Source organism: Micromesistius poutassou (assembly GCF_964030765.1).
Source record: "Micromesistius poutassou genome assembly, chromosome: 13".
NCBI lineage: Eukaryota > Metazoa > Chordata > Actinopteri > Gadiformes > Gadidae > Micromesistius > Micromesistius poutassou.
This window is the reverse complement of record NC_140283.1, coordinates 17,351,609-17,358,796: the sequence shown is the minus strand read 5'-3', so window position 1 is coordinate 17,358,796 and position 7,188 is coordinate 17,351,609.

The following is a 7,188-nucleotide window of genomic DNA, read 5'->3' as shown; positions in this document are numbered from 1 at the left end:
ATTGTAAGACAGTTGTATGTAAATGAGTGCACCATGGGTGATTAAATAATTAAAAACAATAGACAATAATTAAACAGATCAGGACAGTGATGAAGCCTGTGGGGCATTAAAACATGCATTATGTAACTGAGCCCGCTGTGCTACTGAAGCATACGTAAACAAGACAGCTTGACTTCCTTGTATTGTATTGTACAGTCCCTTCTACAGTAGGAGTACTACGATTTACCCTAAAATATAGATGACTAGATTAGACTCGATTAGAAATCAGGCATATAGAAATGACTGCAACGTATATATTACAGCCTGTACACGCCTGATCATGTTGTGGGTTAGGGAACTCCTGATGATGGTAGAATGCTTGTTTTGTTATGAAATGGGTTTCCATACTGGTGGTGAGTTGATGCAGAATAAGCCGCCACGTGACAGGAGACGTTTCCAGCACATTGTTTGTCGCTTTCTCGCACGGTGCAATAGCGCTGTTAAACTGTCCTCAATGCGAGGGCGTCCTATCAGCAGTGTTATACGGCTCTCTCAGATCGCCGTATGCTCTTTGTAGCGCGCCCCCCTAATGAAATGCATGAGGGGGGGAGGAAATAACGGCGGTGATGAATCCCATTCCCCAGGGCAGCAGTGTGAACAACACGCCCGCTGATGAACACTCCTGGCTGGGCCGGGTGACAGCCGACCACACCCGGAGATGGCTCTCTGACATAACTATGCATCAGAAAGCCATCTCCAGAGCCGTTCCACGCTCTGACTCCCCGCCGGTGCTATAATGGGCTGTTTATACAAATAACTTGTCACAAGGAATTGCATTATCAACCGAAATGGATCCACAGCCTCTCTCCCACACCCCCCGTCCCCCCCGTCCCCACCCCCTACCCCAAGGCTGTGACTGTACCACTGGTATGTCACACATTGCCATGTCTCCCTTGGAGCGGTCGGAAAACAAAACACACCACCTTGTGTTGACGAGCAGAGGCAATGAAGACAGGTCAGGTAGCACCCCAGGCAGTACCCCCACTCCCTTCACCCCCTAACCACCACCACCCCCCCCCCCCCCCCCCCCCCCCCATCGCCTCTTATACTTCCTCCAAAGACGCCAGCAAAGTTGTCCAACGTTTGCACACATTTGCTGTCAATTAGGGCCGAGTTGCACTCGCGAAACAATTGTCTGTCTGTCTCAACAAAGCCGGTAGGTAGGCTACTAAATATAATCATTAGGCCACTTGAACCCTCTGTCAGTGTCAAGCTCTAGGTGTGGGCGGGAGTGGGGAGGGGGGCTGTCAGACTCTTGTTATGAGGTGAGAATGAACGGCCCACACAGTCCCCCCCCCCCCCCCCCCCCTCCCCTCCTCTCCTACTCAGTTTATCAAACCAGCGTTGTGGAAGAGCGGAGGACGCCCCTCTACTCGCGCTCCTGTGACGGAAGGCTATAAAATATTAATTTCAACCACAGCTGTGTGTGACGCCCGGTTATTGTTTGGCGCGGCTTGGCGGCCTCCCGACGCTTCCTCTGGTTGTTGTCTGATCGGCGTGTCCCTACCGCGGCGCCCCTAATCCCCCCTTCATTATTAATCGCGCCGAGCAGAAATGTCACGGCGACGGAGCTCAACCGCAGCCCTTTGATTCTTGTTGACTGCTCGTTCCTGTGCAGCGCGCCGGTTAAGCCGCACAGGAAGGAAGTTCTGCCCGGGAATTTCCCTAAAGAGAAGACTTTTCATTTTGTCATTGAGACGGATTTGCATTAAGATCTACTGTCTTCCTGCTGCCAAACTATGCCTCTGCCATCCACTTCAGTGGCTGTGTTGTGCCCCTGTGTGTGTGCGAGTGTGTGTACGTGTGCGCGCACGTCTACGTCTGTGTGGGGGTGTGTGTGTGTGTGTGGGTAGGTGTGTGCGTGCACGTGTATGTGTTGGATGCGTTTTAACGCCTCGTACCGACTGCACACGTCCGTCGACGGATCTCATTGACTTTACAGGCGTAAGTGTTGAAAATATGAAAATATGCACGTGTGCGCGCGCACGCACGCGCGTGTGTTTGCTGAATCTGCCATCGCATTATGTGCAGACACCTACAGAGGGCCATGGGGGGTAGCTTCTAAGCTGATTTCCCTCCCTCATTGCCTGTCCTACTTCCTAGATCCTACTCCCTTGCGTCCTCAACCGATCCCTAGAATCCCTGAGGCCCTAAGATGACAGCACAGATTGTATAAGGAGTCATTCAGACGAACAATTTGCTCGATGGGGGTTCTCTAGCTATCTAATATACAGATTTTCTTTTTACCTGTCTGTTGGAATAAGAGACACGTAGAAATCATTGAGTGTAGGCCATTACCATGCCTACAATGGTCTATGTAATGTCCCCAGTGTACCAGGCTGGAGGCACAACAGGTACTCTGTCCTGTAGAAGAGCACGGCCTTTAGGATGAGACGTTAAACCGAGGTCCCGACTCCCGGGGGTCACTAAAGATCCATCGGCACTCGTCCTAAGTGTAGGGGGCGCTAACCCCGGTTTCCTTGCCTGATTCCCACCCTGGCTGTTGAACCAACCCAGCACTAGCCTGTGGGGTGGGGGTTATGCTGCAAACTGGCTGCTGTGCAACACACACACACACACACACACACACACACACACACACACACACACACACACACACACACACGTGCACGTACGCAGGCCCACACGCACACACGCCTGCTGCCACGCACGCACAAGCACAAGCACACACACATACGCACACACATGCTCAAAACTTCATATTAATGCAATGAATTATTTGTATGTGAAATAGCATTATACAATGATATGGCAGTAAGTAGCAGTAATAGGAGTAGAAGTAGAAAGAGTAGTAGTTGAGGGCAGCATGCGCTGGCACTGTAAAGCAGTCAAATGAAATGAAAGCCACTTTAAGTCTTGCTGACATTTGCAGCAAAAATATATTTTAAACAGCTGATACAGAACTCCTACAGTTACCTGTTAGAATATAATATAATGCTACAAAACCGTACATACAAAACAAACCAAATATCTACTTATAGCTAGGGTAATGAAAATGTTGTGTGGAAAACATCAATTCACATGGGATTTTGCCTATGGGTATGTTACAAGTTTGAAATGAAAACGGCTTGGGAAGAACTTTGTCAAATCAATCAAACTCATGGTTGCTTTGGAATCTATTAATAATCATTAGCCCGTATTTCAATGCATCACATGATATCCTAATGCCAACCAAATTTGGTGCAATTCCACAGCTCATTTGCCACGCTTGTGTATTGATTTACATCACCTGTCGTTCGATTATAATTACCTGTTGTTTTGTTAACCAAGATGTCTGTGGTGCTAAACAATCAATTTTAAATGCTTCCCATGGCTGTTTCTTTAATGGCCTCTGACTAAATTGAACTTTCTTTTTCCTGGGGTGCCAGGCAAGGAATACGCCGTCATCTGGTAATGAAATACACCATCCTACTGCATTCGTATTTCATCATGGGTTGGATGAAAAATAGGCAAGCCAGCACACCCAGTTCTGCTCACATTGTCACATCAATCAAACAAGCTGCATGATGATTAAAGACATAGCACTAAATCTCATTACCGTAATATGATATAGTTGATATTGATATTCAGACATGGAGCATATCAGAGTTGTAGATAGCGACCAATGGCAGTGCCTCACGAATAAACAGCTGCTGCAAATAATAAGTATTTATTCCTATAAGATGCCAGGTGTATTGAAACGAAAAAAAAACATTTCACACCCATCATAGCTCTTTCTCTCTCTCTCTCTCTCTCTCTCTCTCTCTCTCTCTCTCTCTCTCTCTCTCTCTCTCTCTCTCTCTCTCTCGCTCGCTCGCTCGCTCGCTCGCTCGCTCTCTCTCTTACCTTGTCTCTCTCTCTCGCTCTCTCTCTCTCTCTCTAGCCTCGTCTCTCGCTCAACGTGGTCCGTCACAGCCACGCAGAACTATTAATAACCCGTCCGGGAATTGGATCTGTCCACCATGAACGACGAAGAGAATATTAAAAGCACCTTTAAGAGACTGTCACCTCCAGCCACAATATTCATTTGATGCAAAGTATAGGGCGGCTGTGAAGAGGAGAAACTCCATATTGAAATTGCCCCGGATGAATGGTGTGAAGGGGGTGGCGGGGGTGGGGGTGTATAATATGTTGTCAGCCTCAGTCACTCCTTTAGACTGGGCTTCCTTCAGAGATATCATCTTTTCATTCAACCTGTCTATTCATACATTCGCCGGGCCCTGGAGGAGCGCGCCGCGTACGTATGCAGAACAAAAACACAGGAAACCCTTTTGTGCGCCGTGAGAAAAAGCCCATTTCACATGCCCATCCCCCCTGCTAAATGACTTTGATATTGGCAATGTAATGAGGTAGATACCGCATGCAATAAGGCTCACGGGCTAAACAAGTCGTATCTAATGGTGTGGTGCAATATTTCATTTAGTTCTTGACATAATATGATATGGTAATACCAGTGGTGTAGATAACGGCGCTGTATGATAGGGTGATCAAACTATCGTCACCGTCTCCTCTGGCGTCTCCCCTAAAACATCCGTTGCCAGCCTTGTTCGTCAAAAGGACTTTGTTGTGCCGATTCTGACGAACAGCATTTAGCCTGAGTGCACCCTCGCTTTGAACGTGAACAACAGGAGCAGCTCTTTCTTTTTCGGAGTCAATGTGGGTCGCGTCAGTTGGGAATTCGTCAAAGTTTGTGGGTGGTGAACAGCCGTACAAGAACTTTACACAACAACGTCTTATCACGGAGATAAAAAAAAAAAGTGACATTCTATTCGCGCTCACGCTTTATGCTCTTCGTCAAAGTGTCTTTGACAAGTAGAATTGGTAACAGATATGTCTGTGAAGCCGGGAGAGAGATGGTGACAATGGTTTGATCACCCAGACCGATATAGTCCTTTTCAGGTCTGCAGTGAACATCACAGACAGGCTGTTCCACACACACACACACACACACACACACACACACACACACACACACACACACACACACACACACACACACACACACACACACACACACACACACACACACACAGCTCTACAGCCAGCTAATGATAATGAATGGGCTCGTCCACTCCACCTGATTGCAGATCCTATCGTCAATACTTCTAATAAAGGGAGCCACGCCCCCATCTCGGGCAGGAATTGTGAAGCTAACCTGTCTAGCATTAAATATATGTCTTCTCTTGATGGACGGCTAGGCTTCTATTGGAGAATACGTTAATACCACCCATCAGTGAAGGTCAAAAAAGGTCAAGGCTTGGATTGTGATCCACAATCCAGAAAGTGATACACAATGTTCCACTGGAGAAGAGTGCATGCCTATAATGACACCGTATGATGAGTCTCACTCTATCTTTATTCGATTCAGCAGTACTTGAATAAAAAAATTCAAGATGTCTTACATTCGTTTGAGCTCATGGACAATTGATACAATATGATTACTTTTTTCCTCACTGAGGATATAACAGAGGATATAATAAGAGCAGAATGAGCTAAATGTTATCTAAATCTGTCTCTCATGTTTTGAATGACACTTTTGCTAAATTATAATATTAGAAGCAGTTAAAATACAAATACTACTGCTACTACTCCTGACGATGAGTATGATTGTTATTGCTATTGCTATCAATAAATAAATAAGCTCTTCATGAACCATATTACAACCAAGATTGTTTACAAGAACACTCCAAAGGTTTCCCGTGGACCGTGAACAAAAGTTGAATAGACACAAACAAAAAAACAAAAAAACCTCCAAGATGAGAATTCAGATAGAGGTGGCGGAGGTGCAGGGGCTGGGGAGAGTGTCAGGGGTAATGCAGGGCAGCCTGCTGAGATGAAAGGCTGACCTCTCGCTCAAAGTGCCCTGCTGTAAAATGTTGTTGCTGTCCTGGGGAATTGGAAAAGGTGGGTGTTGCCGAGGACATAGGAGACATAGGATAAGTGTTGCAACCGGATGAAAGACAACAGGCGGCCAGGCCAGTGAGATGGATCTCTGAGCCTGAGGATCAGAGACTTTGAGAGAGATCATGCTTAAAGGCAAAGAAAACATGGCCGCACAACTGAATATGTTGTTTGAAATTGTGCATGGACAGGTACGTCTTCTTATGTACTCAAAATAGGACATGGTTACTGTGTAATAAATTACAATAAAAGACAAAACAACATTTTTATTTGCATGTTTGTTCTAGCAATCTGCGAGGCTTGGACTGCAGTATTTAATTACTTTTTCCAATCAATACAGGGCCTTAACCCTGTGTGACCTCTGTTGTGTCTTAATTCCATTATGGCTAGGAAAACAAATGAGAAAATACGTGTAATTACGCCTTTAATATGTGGAGACTGCATTCCATCTATCACTGCAGTGTTATGATGAACTTATTGACATTGTAGATAAAAGGCTAAATATTTGTCTGTAAAAATAAATCCATACTTAGTAGGGGAAACAAGCCCAAACAAAAACAAAACACATTCAATTGTTATTATCTAGTCAGAGGCGGGTGTACAACGGGGTGTAACCAATCCTGCAGTAATATCACAACATCTACACAACCCAATCGTTTGTCTAAATAAAGACTGAGGTAAAAAAAAATAATATCCAACAATTGATTAGTGTACTTTTCTAATCCTTTATCCTATAAATTAAATTTTAATTGAAAGCCAGTGCAGGACTGGAGTGGATTCCTATTAATCAATCTGTTCAAAACAAAATTAAATCGAGCGCGGAGGAAATGCTCCACATATTTCACGCACTGGGTCAACAGCATGACCCAGTTTCTAGTGCTCGGATTGCAAAATGTCTCTAATCTTCTTCCCCATTTCCATGTAGAATCATTTATTAAGATGCAAATTGCATATTTAGTAAATTATTGAAATGTAGGCCTGGAAAAACACAAGTCAAATATGGTGTTTTATTTTTCCCTGGTAGAAAGAGTGTGATCTTCCATGCACCAAAAAACTCATTATGAAGAGACAAACAAATGTATATAACTATTTTAATAAGGTAGCAATAAATTACACAAATCTGTCCCATCTTGACTATTATAATTAAGCTCTGTGTACTCTTTCATATTTCTTATTTTTCTACACGTCTCTCCCTGGATATTTCCCATCCATTCTGTCTTTAAAATGTGTTTTTCATAAAGGAAATCC